This window comes from Magnolia sinica, chromosome 9 (genome assembly GCF_029962835.1).
Source record: "Magnolia sinica isolate HGM2019 chromosome 9, MsV1, whole genome shotgun sequence".
Taxonomy (NCBI): Eukaryota; Viridiplantae; Streptophyta; class Magnoliopsida; order Magnoliales; family Magnoliaceae; genus Magnolia; species Magnolia sinica.
Window position 1 is genome coordinate 77241839 of NC_080581.1, and position 16931 is coordinate 77258769.

At 39.9% G+C, this 16931-nt stretch overlaps 1 long non-coding RNA gene across 1 annotated transcript; it reads left to right on the plus strand.

The window, feature by feature from the left end:
• Nucleotides 1–2462: 2462 nt before the first annotated feature.
• On the plus strand, nt 2463–3819 carry LOC131255751 (uncharacterized). Its single transcript, XR_009176370.1, has 2 exons — nt 2463–2767; nt 2849–3819. It is a non-coding gene; the product is annotated as an uncharacterized LOC131255751 (long non-coding RNA).
• Nucleotides 3820–16931: the final 13112 nt, after the last annotated feature.

Consider the following 16931-nt stretch of genomic DNA (forward strand, 5'->3'; position numbering starts at 1 on the left):
CAAGGAAGTAGCCCTCACATATCACGTTCTCAACTCTTTACTCAAAAGTAGCTTAATTGCCATTTGGAGTCCAAACCTTTCATGAACGCTAGCTATTAGGAAGGAAACAGCAAAATATCTCTTTCCATTTTACTAGACTTAGTTACAATTCAATTCAATGGCACTCAAACACACCCTCAGTATTTATGGTGCTATATTGCCTTTTTTTTTTTCCTCTCTTTTTTTTGGATCTGCAGTGCTATATTTCCTTTTTGTATAGATTCTGAAAAATGTAACTAGTGTTGAACTGTGGAATAGGAAAACTTGGGAGGGAGCACTACCTTTGTTTTCCAAATCTTGGAGAGGTCAGAGTTCATGCATTGATGGTATGACCTGCAACTATTTCACTTATTTTTGAATTGTAATTTCGAAAAGTTCTACTTGGTCACAGTCCTTTGTTTACTCGTGTAGGTGAAGCGGAAGTCATGTTTTTACCACCTTCCAGACTCACTTCTGATAAAGAATGCTTTTCAAGGATCGAAAGGGTCTTGGTTTCTTCGAATGAGTGCAACTCAGGTCCAGCATATACATAGTCAATTAGTGCCCACAACTGATATCAACAATGCTATGGTTGGTCGAAAAGACAGGATTTCTCAATCGATGACCGGCAATAATAGTGTCGGTTCATCTGGGATAATATCTGTGACTGGTATCCTCACTAGGTACTTTTCCGAATCCGATGAGAGGAACATATTCAACTGCCAAGCTGAGAGCATAAGAAACCCTAACGAACTGGCCGAGCAATCTGTTGACTCCCAAATGCAAAAATTAGTAGAAATTCAATGCACCAATAATATTGGTTGTACAACTGGAGTAGAATTTTCCATGAAACAGAATAACATAACAAGAACATGTCAGAAAATAACATGGTCCATCCATTGATTGATCCTTACATAGAGAAGTCCAAATGTAATATTGTATCCAAGATCAGTAAAAAATGCAACAAAACTGAATTGTCTGATAAGGAGAGAAGTGTTGCAAGCTATGACGTTAATGATGACACTGGAGCCCGTCAAGATAATCAAGTTTCTACTTTTGAGCAGTCTGAGTGTAACATAGCAACTGAGATTAGTATCAACTGTAGCAAAACAAGAGTATCTGCTTCTGTCACGATGGGTATAACGGGTCTTGAAAGGAAGGGAAGAGATGCTGCAAGCAATTCCATTACTGTTGACAGTGGGGCCCATCATCGTCATCGAGATTCTGAGGTAGAGAAGTTCCATTGTAATATTGCAACTGAGATTGGTAAAAAAGATAGCAAAACTGGAATGTCTACTTCTGCTGTGATAAGATCAGGGGGTCTTGATAAGAGGAAGAGAAACGCTACGAGTGATGACATTGCTGATGACAGCTGGGCCCATCATGGTCATCAAGATTTCGATGTAGAGGTTTCCAAGTGTAATATTGGATCCAAGATCAGTAAAAAGTGTATCAAAAGTAAAAAGTCTGCTTCTGTTGTGATAGGAGTAAAGGGCCTTGGTAAGAAGGGGAAAAGTGATGCAAGCAATGACATTACTGATGACAATGGTGCCCACCAAGGCCATCAAGATTCTGATGTGGATGAGTCTGAGTGTTATGTTGCAGCCAATATTCGTAAAAAGCGTCGGAAAATAGGAGTGTCTTCTTGTCTTGCGATGGGGAGAATGGTTCTTGATATGGAGGGATGCGATGTTATGAATGGGACTCGTCAAGGTCATTGAGATTCTGATGTAACGAATTCCAAGTGTAATTTTTCCTTCATGATCAGTAAAAATCTGAGTTAAAATGAAACATTTGTTTCGGTTGCCACAAGATCAGCTGATCCTGATAAGAATGGGAGAAATGCTGCAAGCGATGACATTTTTGACAGCAAAGGGGCCCACCAAGTTCATAATTCTTCTGAGTCCGGAATCAACGGTTGTTGTTCAAGAAATCCGGCTAATGATACTCAATTCACAGCCAAAACCCCACCTATAACTCTCTCCCTCCCATTGCTTGCCAACCCGAGTACTGAAACACCAAAGAGCAAGCTTGGAAAAAGTGACATCGGGAAACGATTCCTCCAGGCAGCAACAAAACTCAGTGTTTCTGCCAGAAAGCAAAAATCCTTTATCTCTGTTTGCCGTTCTAGGACAATGGTGTCATCTACAGTGGACCCTACTTCCCTTTCTCGACATATCATCTTTGAGATTAGCAATAGTGATGGTTAAGAGAATGGAAGATAATCCATTTTTCACAAAAACCTGTTCTTTTTTGTCTAAATGATTTGCACTGATGCAGTTGATTGCAAATTTCAAGTCTCTTGCAGTGGATAATCAGAAAACACCTCTATGCTGTTAAGGAACTGTGCTTCACATCTGGCCTATATTAATTGAAGAGATTAACTCCACTCTATAGTGATCAAGCATTTGTTGCTCAGCCAATTCATGATGAGGCCCATTATTTTGAGCCATTCATCTGATGAGTCCTGTAGTAGTTGTGCAACCTATTTGTCCAGTTAGTGGCCTTCAAGCTTCTGATAGTACACTTACAAAGTTTCATGATGGAAAACTTCATGTGGAGCTCCAATGAACCGGGCATTACCAATGAAGGAACTTCTATGGGAGAAATGTTAAGGTGATTCATGAAAGGAGATATAAAAAGGTGAGTCGAATCACACATGCCAGCATGGCACACCTTTTCAAAATTGGGGCCGTGCAACTGCACTGAACGTTTTCCAGCCCAAAAAGTTGGCTGGTCTGCCCATCAGGTGGGTCACATGTTTACGTTCGAAATAGATATTTATCTTATGAGACTCTGTAACGCTCTATGTTTGTATTTTGTCTGGCAGGTTTTGTGCTTCCATTGCCAATTTTCAAAGGCATGTGCATCTATAATGAAAACCTATAATGTTGTTGAATCTCTGTATAAACGCCAGGCAGCACCGTTAATGTGGTTATGTAAGCAGCCTTCTCCTGCTCATTTCTTTATATAGTTGGGATTTTTCCATATAAACCCCTATTCTTTGGTCCAATCCCATTTAAATCCCTCCTTTTAAAAAAATAAAAAATAAAAATCCCAAATGAGGGCCTTTTGCTTAGGCATATGTTAGGATTTTCAAATGCAGCTGATAAAAAAAAATTTAAGTCAGATTTTAGAATGAGTTACCAAAAGATATTCGTCTAGACGCTATTGAGTTTCTATAATGAAAAAATGGAAATTCTACAGCTAAAATTCTCTTGATTGCCGCCACCAAAACCGAGTGAAAAATCAACATTGCTCCTTCATAATTGAAGGTTTCTCTCCCATCTATCCTAGATGGAGTTTTTTGGTAGCTGCCAAAAGAAAGGCGCTTATTTGGGATTAAAGAGAAGGGAGGTGTTTATCTGGAATTGGAACAAAGGACAGCAGTTTATATGGAAAAATCCCTATATTATTGTGTATTCTGTTCATCCATCATAACACGTGAGAAAGCTTTTGTATCTATCAACTTCTACACCAGGCAAAGCTTGTACAAGATCCAGACCGATCATCATATTGGCTCTTCAAAAAATCGCACATATTGGACAATCTTTACTGTCAAACATGAGACATTTGCCCACTGAATGTGAACCATTAATTTTGTAGATTACAAGTCAGATGGTTTGGATAACCCATCAACTGGTCTTTTAAGATATGGCAATTCATGAACAGTCCAGATCTTGTCAACATGCACCACTTGTATGATTCTTGAATGTTGGACTCAGATCTGTCTGGTGGTTTGGAGAAATTCTGCCCACAAAACAGTAGCTTATGTAAATAGATGAATTATTTGAACTGGTATTCTAACTACTCTCCCTAAGATATGAACACTATACTCAAGTTTTCAGTTTGTATAAGTGGGGCCCATTGCTTAGTGATCCAGGTCAATGATCCATTGAGCCGCCTGTTGGATGAACCATGCTCCAAAATATCTCATGGGACATTCCTAGACACCAATGAGTGGGCCTTTCTTTTGTTGAATGTGGACCCTTTCTATATGGTTCTTAGGGCTGTCAGCCCATCCTGGGGTCGGCTTCGAACCAGATTTGAACTGCTCGGCCTAGGCCTATTCAAAATTTTGATTTTGCCTGGCCTGGGCCCTGCCCATTAACAGCCCTAATATTTTTGTGTAGGCCACAACTTGAAAGGATAGGAGTGTCCCATCAAGGAGATCTTTGGGGTTGTGATTTATGAACCATCCATGGTGTCCTGTCATGTTTGGGTCATGGTGCTGCAAGTGTGAGGCTTGTATTTTTGATGTGGGTCTGTGGATTGGGCCTAGACTTAGGTTTTGCAAAATTCTGTATTAAGGTCAGGCCTGAGCTTTATGATCTTAATGGTTTGGTTTGGGCCTGAAATTGGGTGCATGATTGCTACATGGGACAGACCCAAGCTTTACTGTTAAATGGAAATAAAAATCAAGCCATTCAAAAGCTTACTGGCCCTTGCAGTGCCCAACACAACAATGATTTGGATCACCAAACGATGGATACACTTGTATAAAATAAAATTTTAAAAAATAAATTAATTAAACATAGAGGGGGAGAGGGAGAAATGTTACTCTGGCAAGTATGATGGACGATGCACTGGCAATAAGAAATACTTAGGCCATTGTTTGGTAAACACTTAAAAATGAGTTCATCCCATTTTAGTTAACATTAATTATGTATTAGAAATCTTGATCTCTATTATGTAAATACTGTTAGCATGAAGTAATTATGTATTAGAGATCAAGGTCTCTAATACACAATTACTGAAATGAGAACAACTCATTTTCAGGCGTCTACAAGAACAAGGCCTTAAAAATTGCACACATGGAATATAAGTAATTCAAATTAAACTGATCAAATTGTGGGTCCCAATTTGGATGCATCATGCACCAAAAATATCCTGCCTATAGGATTGGTGGACATATATTGGACGGTTAAAATAAAAAATTCCTAATCTACCTATTTCAAAATGGATGTGCCCATGAACCAGATGGTAGGATTGTTCAATTTGGTTTTTGAACACTTAATGAGTTCCACAATTTAGTCAGTTTAATTTGAGTGAATATATGTAATGTTGATAATGTTCAAGTGCTTGTATATCAAGTGATCAAGTGTCATACACTGCCAAAGTACCAAATTCCTCACATCGAAAGAAAAAAGAAGAAGAATTGAGGAAAAACCCAACTATACTATGCATATCCCCTTGTTGGGAATTGTGTAACTCCTTATAGCTCCTCCTCCTCCTCCTCATCATCATCTAAGCTTTATCCTAAGTAATTGGGATCGGCTACATGAATCATGTTCTGCCATTCTACTCTATAAGGGTCATACCTCAGTTAGACCATATGTCATCAAGTCTTTTCTTTCTTCATCCATCTACATCCTTTTGAGTCCTCCCTTTTAAGTTTTAGAGCCTTCAACTTATACCAATCTCACTCCTAACTGGCATGGTTTTTGGTATCCATTGCATGCGTTATTACTTATAGGTTCTATTGTTAAGTTACCTCAAATGCATTCACTTCTAATATATTCTATCTCTTCTTGCCACTTATCAATCTCAACATTTTGATTTCAGCCATGCTCTTCTTATGAATGTGTTGTTCCTCAACTGTCCAACATTCTATCCCATAAAACAATGTCTGGAACTCCTTGCTAATATGTTTCCATATTGGATTTTGCATGTGGGGCTTGCAACATGGGCCTACACACCAATGCCTGCATCCATCTTGCCCTTTTAAAGGGGCATGTTGGATATCTCATCATCATCATAGCTGTCCCAGCTACACAATCAGCCTTACGAGTTGTGTTTCGCCGGGCCTGTTTGAATTCATGGAATGTGTTTTTATGTTATTTTTAAAAAACAACAAGAAATTAAAAGTCAGTTTCTTTTATTGTTTTTCAAATATATTTTCTCCATTTCAAAATTTGTTGTTTGAAGAAATGACTTTTTCATGAAAGCTTTACTTAAAGGTAGATGGTGACACATGTGCACTGAAGATAAATGCGGCAAATGTCACATTATCATATGTGACACATAGGCACATGTGGGATGCTTGAAGATGAATGGCGAAACATGTTGCATGTGTAACATGTTAACATGTGGGGGCATGTGGAGCACTTAAAGATAGATGGCGGCATGTATGAACATGTGGGGTGCCACGGTGTGATTCTTGCACTCTGGCTTGCTAAAATCTCGTGAAGGTGGGGATGTTAGTGAAATACAACACAAGCGTGAGTGAATCTGACGAACTTGAGTGGAGTTTTCTAAGCCAGCGACCTGTTTTACTATTAGACCCAAATGCTTAGTGGATCAAATTTATTGTTAAGCATCTAGAACGTTGGGCCAACCTGATGGACGGATTGGATCTCCCATGAATATGCCTGCTAGCGCATGTGTCGTGGATGCATGCACGCTTAGCAAAAACCCCAATGGACCTGTCCTAGCGAAAAGAAGAAGAAGAAGAAGTGGTCCTATGCCAAATCCAACGCGAGATTACCATGTTTACTGAGTGCATGTTTGTTTCACCAATTTACGTGTAATATAAAAGACATGTACTATCATTATAATTTTAACATTGACAAATCATATATGAAATTGTTAATCAAATGTAGATGAATTCTAGAAGCAAGCGAAGAAATTTGTAATTATTATTATTTTTTTTTTCAAAAAATCACGAATCGAATCAAATAACGATATTAGTATATTTTGGTGATGATTTGATATTGAAGTAATGTAAAAATGTTATCATTATAGTTTTATTGTGAATAAAGAAAATACAAAAATTCATTGTCAAATGCAGCTGATGTCATAATACATAAAATAATTTATAATCATTTAATATTTCATTTACTTTAGTAGAAATGCCAAACAAAGAGGCGTAATATTAAATGCATTTATTGTACAACAGGTGAAATGATGGGTGGAGCACAACACTTGGATGGATGAGATTACCTTGCTCAAAATAACCATGGGCATTAATTGGGGGTGGGGAGACCGAGGACTTAAGGGCCCAACGTGATGTCTCTAACTACATCCGTTCATCCTATTGGAAGCTCATTTTAGGGCATGATCCAAAAAATGAAGCAGAACCAAATCGCAAATGAGCCATAGTACAGGAAACAGTGGTAACCAACCGTTAAAGACTTGTTGTGGGCCACAAAAGCTTTGGATAAAGATGATATTTGTGTGGTCTCTTCATCTAGGTGTTTGTGAATTTATCAACAAGTTGGATGAAAAATAAACATTCCGCTGGAATCCATGAAGTTTTTAATGGTGAGGATTTAATCATGATTGTTTCCTGTAGTGTGGTCCACTTAAGATTTGAGTCAGTTTCATTTTTGGGATTGTGCGCTTTGAAAATGGTTGGACACAGCGTGGATTTAAGGCACATACATCACTGTGAGCTCCACAATCAGGGGTCCCACCCACCTGGGTGAATCCAGAATCTCACCTAATCCGCCACCCCCTCACCCAAGAAGATGCGGCCCATATTGTGGGGCCCACCTTGATGCATGCATAATACATCCACTCCATCCATTCATTTTGCTGAATTATTTTGAAATCCAATAACAAGCTAGGTAGGATGATCTCATCCGAACATTTACCAATAAAAGGATGATCATCGTCCCCTTACCATGTGATCAATGGACATAAGCATTGTAAGTCTACACTATATATAAAGCAAGCAATGGTGTACAACTTTGCCCACACAATTAGTTTTGAGAGAGTAATGAAAGTTGGGATTAAAATGAAATATTAAAAGTAATTTCTATAGTAGGTAAGGGTATTTAAGAAATTCGAGGACAACTCTGATTTTAGCCGCTCGATGCAAAGAGTGTAATTTTCCTTTCTTTCTCATTCCTATGTATAGTTCATACTTTTTGTTCTGTCTCTCTCTGTTTTTTTTTTTTTTTGTGTATAGCCCGCACTCTTTCTCTCTTATTTTATTATTATTATTATTATTTTTGGGTTAGCTTGTTAGTACACACCCATGTCAGTGCACACATTCCATGTTAGCCACCTCCGCTAGGGATCGATACCAATACCTCAAGTGTTGAAACGAGGTATCTCCACCCCCGCTCTCTCTCTCTCTCTCTCTCTTATATTTGTAATTGTTACTGATATTTTTTATTCTCTTATCGTCGAGGGACAATTCTGATTTTTTTAAATACAATTAGCTTACAAGCCCTCACACCTTTTCTTTCTCCTGCCTATGTATAACTCGAAGCTTCCTCCTTTTTCTCCTTCTCCGGCACTCTCTCTTATTTTTGTAATTTTTCTCCTATCTCTATTCCTTCCTCCCTTCATGTGTGTTGCACTTGTTCTATAGATACTTGAATGGAATTTGGTAATGCTAACCCAAGAGGAGTAGATTTTAGCTAATCCTCCTTAGCAAATTTTTAAGTGGTTTGTTTCTGGTAATATGTCAAAAGAAAAAAAGAAGATGAAAATTTGTCCTGTGCAACCGGATGTATGCTAACTTAACATGCAGCCCATCTCTCCTAATAATAAACCACCTTGGAAGAACATCCAAACCGTGCAAATATTAGGCCCCACCATGAAGATCACGTGGCACAAAAACTAGACAGATCCACTCATCGGTTGTACCACATCATCGGACCCAATAGGCAATCGACGGTCTCACCCAACATACAGATGTGGCCGATCTAATGAGTAGATCAGCCAGATCTTAGGGATGGGTAGACTTTCACGATGGGGCGTTATCATTTGCATGGCACCGATCTCTACGTAGCTGTCATGCTAGTGGGTCAGAAAAAGTAGTCAGTGAGATCATCCAATGTGGTGGGTCCCACTTGATAGACAACTGGGATGTCAAAAGCTGATGGCGGATGAAAAATCGACACTCTTGTTTTATTCTTTTGGCCCACTTGATAGTCTTAACGGCCAATGAGTTGTAAGTTCACGATTGCAGTGTCTTGATGTGTCTTTTTCTGCATGTAAGCCAATTCTACACGGGTCCCAACCGTTGGATGGCTGATTCCCAAAAACACAGATTAAGCAATTATAACCGTTCAATCATAGGCCAATAGGTTAATGGTTAGACATAAAACATACCAACTGCCTGAAAGAGTAGTCATTGATAGGATAGATGGAGTCATTCAATCTCGAAAACTTTTGGAATGCATTCAATCCATAGCGAGGCCCATCATACTAACAAATTGGATCACCCAAAATGGGCCCCACTTGTACAAATTACAAAAATAGATGCATCAGGTCCCTTTTCACATTTTAATGCATCAAGACCTTTTTCAATTTGGTAGGTGATTCACCTGTGAGGTCTAGTCAAATATATAAAAATCTGGTACATTACATAACAGTAATGATGTAACCCTATGATCGAGACCCTAATAGAGAAAATCCTCTGTTATGGGCCTCTAATTGTTAACTAGAGGCTGATATATAAATATATAAATATATAAATAAATAAAATCATATAAAAAAGAGAAAGAGCGGGTTCAGCCCGGACTTAATCTATGGGATGTGAGGCCAGAGTTATGAGATTAATGAATTAATTTACCTAATGTTTGACATTCAACCCATCTAATAAGTGGGCCCTATCCCAAGGATCACCTTGTGAAAAAATCAGCAACACCCACTAGTCTAATGGAGCATACTTGTATATTGCTATTTATCTATAGTTATACATTGTTTTATATGGTATGGTCTACCTAATGTGTATATAAGGTTGATTTTTGCTATTAGCATTCTCATTTTGAGTTAACCTATTACAAGGGTTGGACTTCACGTTCACTTAATAGGATGAAAGGTCAACCGGTTAGACTAATACCTGCAGGGCCTTACTCATGTCTCGGTGGTAGAAGCACAAGAGTTCCAACGTAAAGTCATGGGTTCAAGTACCCACTCCGGTGAAAATCCACGACTGTGTAGGGGTGTAAGTGTGTAAAAAAAAGAAAAAGACTTAGGCCTAATATACAATCATACTAGGTTCCAACTGAGACACGTAATAAATGATTCATGGAAGCTTTCCATGAGGTTGATCTCATGGGAACTACCCATGAGGCTGAGCTGTGTAGGCCCCACCGTGATGTTTATTGAACATCTACCCCCATCCATCAGATGAACCATTACATGGTGGGCCATGGGCTTAAAAATCAAGTCAATCCATAACTTGGGTCCGCCGCACCACATATAATAGTTGAGAGGGGTTACCTGTCCACAATCATTTATTAGCCCCACCGAGACGTGGTTCACAAATCCAGCCCATCTATTGTGTGTGCCGCAATTGGATGAGGGGTCGGACCAAGTTTGAACTGCATCCAAAACTCAAGTGGGCCTCACCAAGTGCTTTTATATATTTTAAGCATGTTTTCACATGGTTTTAGATGGTATGGCCCCACTAAGGATGGTGATTTTCTGGCCCAGGGTATCTTGGATCTACGAGATGCCGACTGAATGCTAAGGCTTTTATAAAAAAATTTAAATATATTTGAAGTTTGTGAGAAATTCATGTTAGATATGTATTGCGGAATTGACGCATCGTCTATGCATCAATAAATGAGATTCAACACAATAATCTTAATGCGTACCTGATTGGGAAGGTATCTCGATGCCTCGATATCACCGACGGAAATCTTAATATTCCACACCTCACACCTTTAGGAGAACCTTTAATGGGACTAGAGTTTTCTCTCTTGTGTTAGTGAGAAGACCAAGACATCTATTTATAGAAAATGGGGCTAGAAGCTTATCTATCACACTTCTCTCCTCTAAGGTCTCTACACCGTAAGTTTCCATATCTAGCTTAATAACTATATATAAGGACTACGGTTTAAGCATCCTGCTCCAAACCTATTTACAATGATTACAACTATAGCGGAGCCCACCGAATCGCTCAATATGAACAATCCAACAGTCTAATCTAAACCAATGATCATGTGTGGCTTACCTGATAGAGTCTTACAATTCATCCATCCATTTTTTCTAGATTATGTTATGACATGGTAATAAAATGAAAAAGATCCAAAACTCAAGTGGGTTGCATGACTTGAAACGTAAAGGATTGAACGTCCATCATTGAAATATTTATAATTAAGATCCAATAATATTTTATTTTTTCAATTCATGTAAGTGGGAATGAACTCGAACACCATCCGCGGCATATAAACACCATGGTAGACCTTGACGAACACCATCCACGGCATATAAACACCATAGTAGACCTTGGGAGGTTTCAATGGTAAGCATTTTACTCTCCACTCTTTCCTTATGGTGTGCTTACTGGCGTTTTGTATCTTGCAAAATAAATGTACTGAGTGGAATTTTCACAAACACCACAACCGGTTAACATAGCTTCCACTGCAGGAATGGTAAGAAATGCTTTAGCAGGCAAACCATGTCTGCGCTGGACTAACACGAAACAGATTGGCTAGTGACCCTGGCCGGTGGTCAGTGCTCAATGAGCCCACAATGATTTATATGATTCATCTATACTGTCCTTTCATTTTTTTCAAAACATTATAATATATATAAATCTCAACTGTACCATACAGTGTTGATTGAACACCTACCATTAAAAGCTTCTTGGGGGCACAAAAGTTTTAAATCAAGCTGATATTTATTTTTTCCCTTCATACAGGTCTAGGTCTATATGACCTGATCAACAGGTTGGATGTCGGGTAAACATTACAATGGACGTTAGGAAAGTTTTAGTACTGGACATTTAATCACTAATGTTTTCTCATGGCGTGGTCCACCTGGGATTTAGATCTACCTTATTTTTGGGATCAAATCTAAAATGATATGTAAAAATGGATGGACAGCATGGATAAAACATATACATTATGGTGGGGCTCACAGATCACTAACCACTAGCTACCTGGCTAGTTGCAGCGTGACTAGCCAAATCGCGTCCGGACTAACCATGCCTGGTCACACACAAGGTGTACCCACGATTAACCCACATCCGCTCGGGGAAATGTAAATAAGATCCACACCGTCCATCAGGTGAGCCACCGTATTTTCTCCCTGTACAAATACCAGTCTAATCCAAGACCTAGGTGCTACACCATAGACAACGGTGTAACATCATGACCAAAACCTTAAAATTCATGTTGTGTGGCCCACATGTCTTAGAATGTAATAAATTTGAGAAAATCCACTCATCTGGTGTTTCATGTCAGATTAGTGGATTGGATGTCATGTACACACGAAAGTAGACACCACATACAATTTGGCTAATATAACGGTGGGACTTACCATCTCAAATGTTCCCATGGTGTAGCCCATCTGAGTTTTGAATTGGCCTGATTTTTGGGCCCCAGTCAAAACACAGGGTGGCACACCTAATGGATGGGGTGGATCTCATCCACATGAAGTCCTTGATCCATATTAGCAAATGGTCACACCCCCACATGACTTGCTTGGTCGCTTAAGGTGTTTTCAAAATAAAAATTAATGGCTTTGTGCCAGAGAAATGATCAATGGCTAGAAATCCAACACACATGTGGTTCTCATTGTCAACGGACGGTGATTTTCTGGTCCGGGTATCCTGGATCTATGCAGTGGGGCTCACTTGATGTACGAGCTTTCACTTAGGCCGTACATCACGTGACACTTGAATCTGTGTACCGGTCCTATATTTGCCCCAATGATATTAAGATGTGGCCAGCCTTAAAATGGACATCTGATGTTGAAATTGGACCTGTTACTGGTTGCCTCATTTATCAACCATCAGATGTCATCCACCATCAGCTTAGTCCATCTACAGTGAGACCCACCCATTGGACGCTTTGGATTGGAGGTACGTGTGGAAGCCCAATCGATACACCAGCTTAGTAGTTCTTCGAAAGATTAAAAGTATACACTAAAAAGTGGTATACACACGTGTATATTCTCCTTATCTTATGCTTGTGGGGCCCTCTTGATGGTAGGCCTGATCTCTGGGCAAGTAAATTCTCAGGCCCACCTGATGAATGGTCTCAATCTCCATGCATTGGCCACATAGTCACCACTGTAACAAAAAGGTCCGGGACCGTTACGTTCATCGCTGCTATCAGACAGATTGCTATCGACCCTGCCAGTGGTGAACGGTGCTCTGTTAGCCCCGCAACAATGTATTTGTTTTATCCACGCCGTCCATCCATTTTGAATCTTTAATTTAGTGCACGAGCCCAAAAATGAGGTAAATCCAAATATCATATGGGCCACACCACAAGAAAACTGTGTTGATCAAATGACCACAATTAAAAGCTTCCTAAGGCCCACTGTAATATTTTTCTTTTTCCATCTAACCTGTTGATTAGGTCGCAAAGACCTGGATGAAGGGAAAACACAAATATCAGCTTGATCCAAAACTTTTGTGGGCCCCAAATTTTTTTAATGGTAGGCGTTTAATCACCACTATTTCCTGTGATGTGGTCACATTATCCTCCACTAACAACGTCAAATTTTCTCAAAAACAGAGATTCAAAACAAAAATGAACAGACAAATCAAAAGGCAACATCACCTCTTCATATTGGCAATAGGTTGGAGCTCAACAACGTCTATTGCTATTGATGACTGAAGATGCGGTAGGGTTTTAGTAGTTGTTGGACGCGGTGTAAGGATTGCAGATCGAGAGTTGGATAGGGATAGGGAAAATGAGAGAGAGACAGAAGGGAAAAACCAGAGGCCAAATAGAGATCTAAGTTGCAACATCTACAATAGGCTGATCGATTTGGTGCTCTTACTGGCGCTTTCCAGGGTGGAGCTTCTCTGATCGTGACATCTCTTGTTCAGAGATCGGGCTTGGGAGAAGGAACCGCGAACCAATGCCGAAAACGAGATGGATTTTGGTGATCCGGGGCTGGGAAGAGTCGAGAGTCCATGGATTGAGGTGACATAGAGGGATTTGGTAAGAAGATGAAGTGAAATTGGGTTGATTCTAGGGTCAGGGCTTGGTAAATTTGAATGATTTTAGAAAGGGGTCCGTGGGAGAGAGCGAACGCAGACCTCTGCATTGAAAGGGAGAATATAGAAAGGGAATAGCCAACCACGAGAATGAAATAGACCTCGTCTGATTTTATTTTTTGGGAATGGAATTTTAGTTACGGATTTGATGTCTTTTAGCTACAGTTTAAAGACGTATCAACAAAGCTACGTATCTTTGCTCGTATTCTGCAACCTTTGCTCCTTTCTTTGGTAGTGAGATGGACGGTCAAGATTGATCACCTAGTCCAAATGGTTCTTGACGACCAGGCACTTCAGCGTGCTGATGACTACTGAGATGGACGGTTAATCATAAAAAAATTTCAGTTAAACCGATCTAGACATTCCAAATCACTAAGGGCAGACTTTTAACCTCAGTTTCTAACCAACCGAGGCGAAAGGGTAGATTTTTTGCCTCAGTTTTTCACTAACCGAGGCAAAAGGGGAGACTTTTGGCCTCAATTTGTCACCAACCAAGGCAAAGGGCAGACTTTTGGCCTCAGTTTCTTACAAAGCGAGGCAAAAGAGCAGACTTTTAGCCTCAGTTTCTCACCAACCGAGGCAAAAGGGTAGACTTTTAACCTCGATTTTTCACCAACCGAGGCAAAAGGGCAGACTTTTAGCCTCAGTTGCTTACCAATCGAGGTAAAAGGTAGACTTTTGGCCTCAGTTGCTTACCAACTGAGGTAAAAGGGCAAACTTTTGGCCTCAGTTCTCAACAACCAAGGCAAAAGGGCAGAATTTTGGCCTTAGTTGCTCACCAACCGAGGCAAAAGGGCAGACTTTTAGCCACAGTTGCTCACCAACCGAGGCAAAAGGGCAGACTTTTAGCCTCAGTTTCTCACCAACCGAGGCGAAAGGGCAAACTTTTGGCCTCATTTCTCAACAACCGAGGCAAAAGGGCAGACTTTTAGCCTCAGTTGCTCACCAACTGAGGCAAAAGGACAAACTTTTAGCCTCAGTTGCTTACCAACTGAGGCAAAAGAGCAGACTTTTAGCCTCAGTTTCTCACCAACCGAGGCAAAAGGGCAGACTTTTGGCCTCATTTCTCAACAACCGAGGCAAAAGGGCAGACTTTTGGCCTCAATTTCTCACCAACCGAGGCAAAAGGGGAAACTTTTAGCCTCAGTTGCTCACCAACTGAGGCGAAAGGGCAGACTTTTGGCCTCATTTCTCAACAACCGAGGCAAAAGGGCAGACTTTTGGCCTCAGTTCTCAACAATTGAGGCAAAAGGGCAGACTTTTGGCCTTAGTTTCTCACCAGCCGAGGCAAAAGGGTAAACTTTTAGCCTTAGTTGCTCACCAGCCGAGGCAAAAGGGCAGACTTTTGGCCTTAGTTTCTCACCAGCCGAGGCAAAAGGGTAAACTTTTAGCCTCAGTTGCTCACCAGCCGAGGCAAAAGGGCAGACTTTTGGCCTCAATTTCTCACCAACTAAGGCAAAAAATGAATTTTTAACCTCAGTTCCTTTACAACCGAGGCTAAAAGTTACATTTAGCCTCCTTTTGTTGAACTGAGGTTAAAAAATTGAGGCTAAAGGCATGTTTTGAAATAATATGGAAAAATGGATGGACAGCACGTATAAAGCACATAGATCATGGTGGGGCCCACGTAACACCGTCCAATGTCACTCGCTACTACAGTGGCAGTACGCAATCTGCGACCGTTGTGATCCTTCGTGTTGCCTCTTATCCCACATGTGCACTGATTAGATAAAGTCAGCTAACGATAATTCCATTTTCTATGTATTTTAGTTAAAATTACTCATTTGACTGACTGGACTCTTATGTTAATCCTACATTTTCAATTGGTTGTGACATTTCAAGTACACATAACATATTTATATGCGAATCTAGACCGTCCAAGTCACTACCACAACTGTGATGCAGCATTACCAAGAACTTACAGAGAGAGAAGGTAAATTTACCATCTTATTTTCTCAAATTTGGACCACTCACTATTTTACATCTAACCATCCATTTGATATTCATTAATTAGATGGCTAAGATTGCTTGATCAGGGTAATTTTAGAGACATTCTCCATTAACAATGGGATCCACAATTTTAATGGCCCAAAAATCACTATATCAGTGCCATGGCCACATTGAAAAGGATAGATCACCACCATTCTAGTGCAAAACTAACATAGGAGTCGTCCACACCTTTGTATATATAAGAGAAAATCTTAAGACTCCCGCGGAGTATGACCAATTATACACAGCACTTAGAAAGTCATGAAAATCCATCCAAAAACTTTGTACCTCTAGACATAATAATTAAATCGGCATTGCTTCCCAACTTCTTGGTGGGGCTACCGTTTTGGACGGGTTGGATTCGTTCGGCATTATCTTACAAACAGAATGGCAGGATTTTTATTTATTTATTATTTGTTTTTACGTTGCCCATTGTCAGTCTAAAGAAAATGAGACGCAAGTTGCCACCACCTCTGGCACACCCGAAGTTGCCATGGTCGGAAGCTAATGGAGCCCACTGAGATGTTAGTGAGAAATCTACCCCGTCCATCAGTTTCTCCAGCTCACATTAGGATACGATCAAAAGAATTAATGAGATGGATCCAAAACTCAAGTGAATCACACTATAGCAAAAAGTGGGAATGGAATGCCTACCATCGAAATCTTTACAGGGGTACACAAATTTAGGGTCCAGCTAATCTTTTTGTTTTCAATTATCTAACTTAGAATGATCTTGTGAATGTTTTGGATGGCATATAAACATCATGGTGTGACACAGGAGAGGACGTGAGGTTGAACACCGTCTTCCTCAAGAGGATAACTATTCTAAATCCACGGAACTTCTCTGGACTCCTCACAGAGACTTCTCGAATCCACGAGGAAAGAAAGTAGGAAATATAAAGAAATTCTAACAAATTCGAATTCGATTAATGAATGAATAAAAATGAGTTCACAACCCTTTAAATAAGGGTACCAAGCAATGGGAAAGAAATCAGAATCAAAC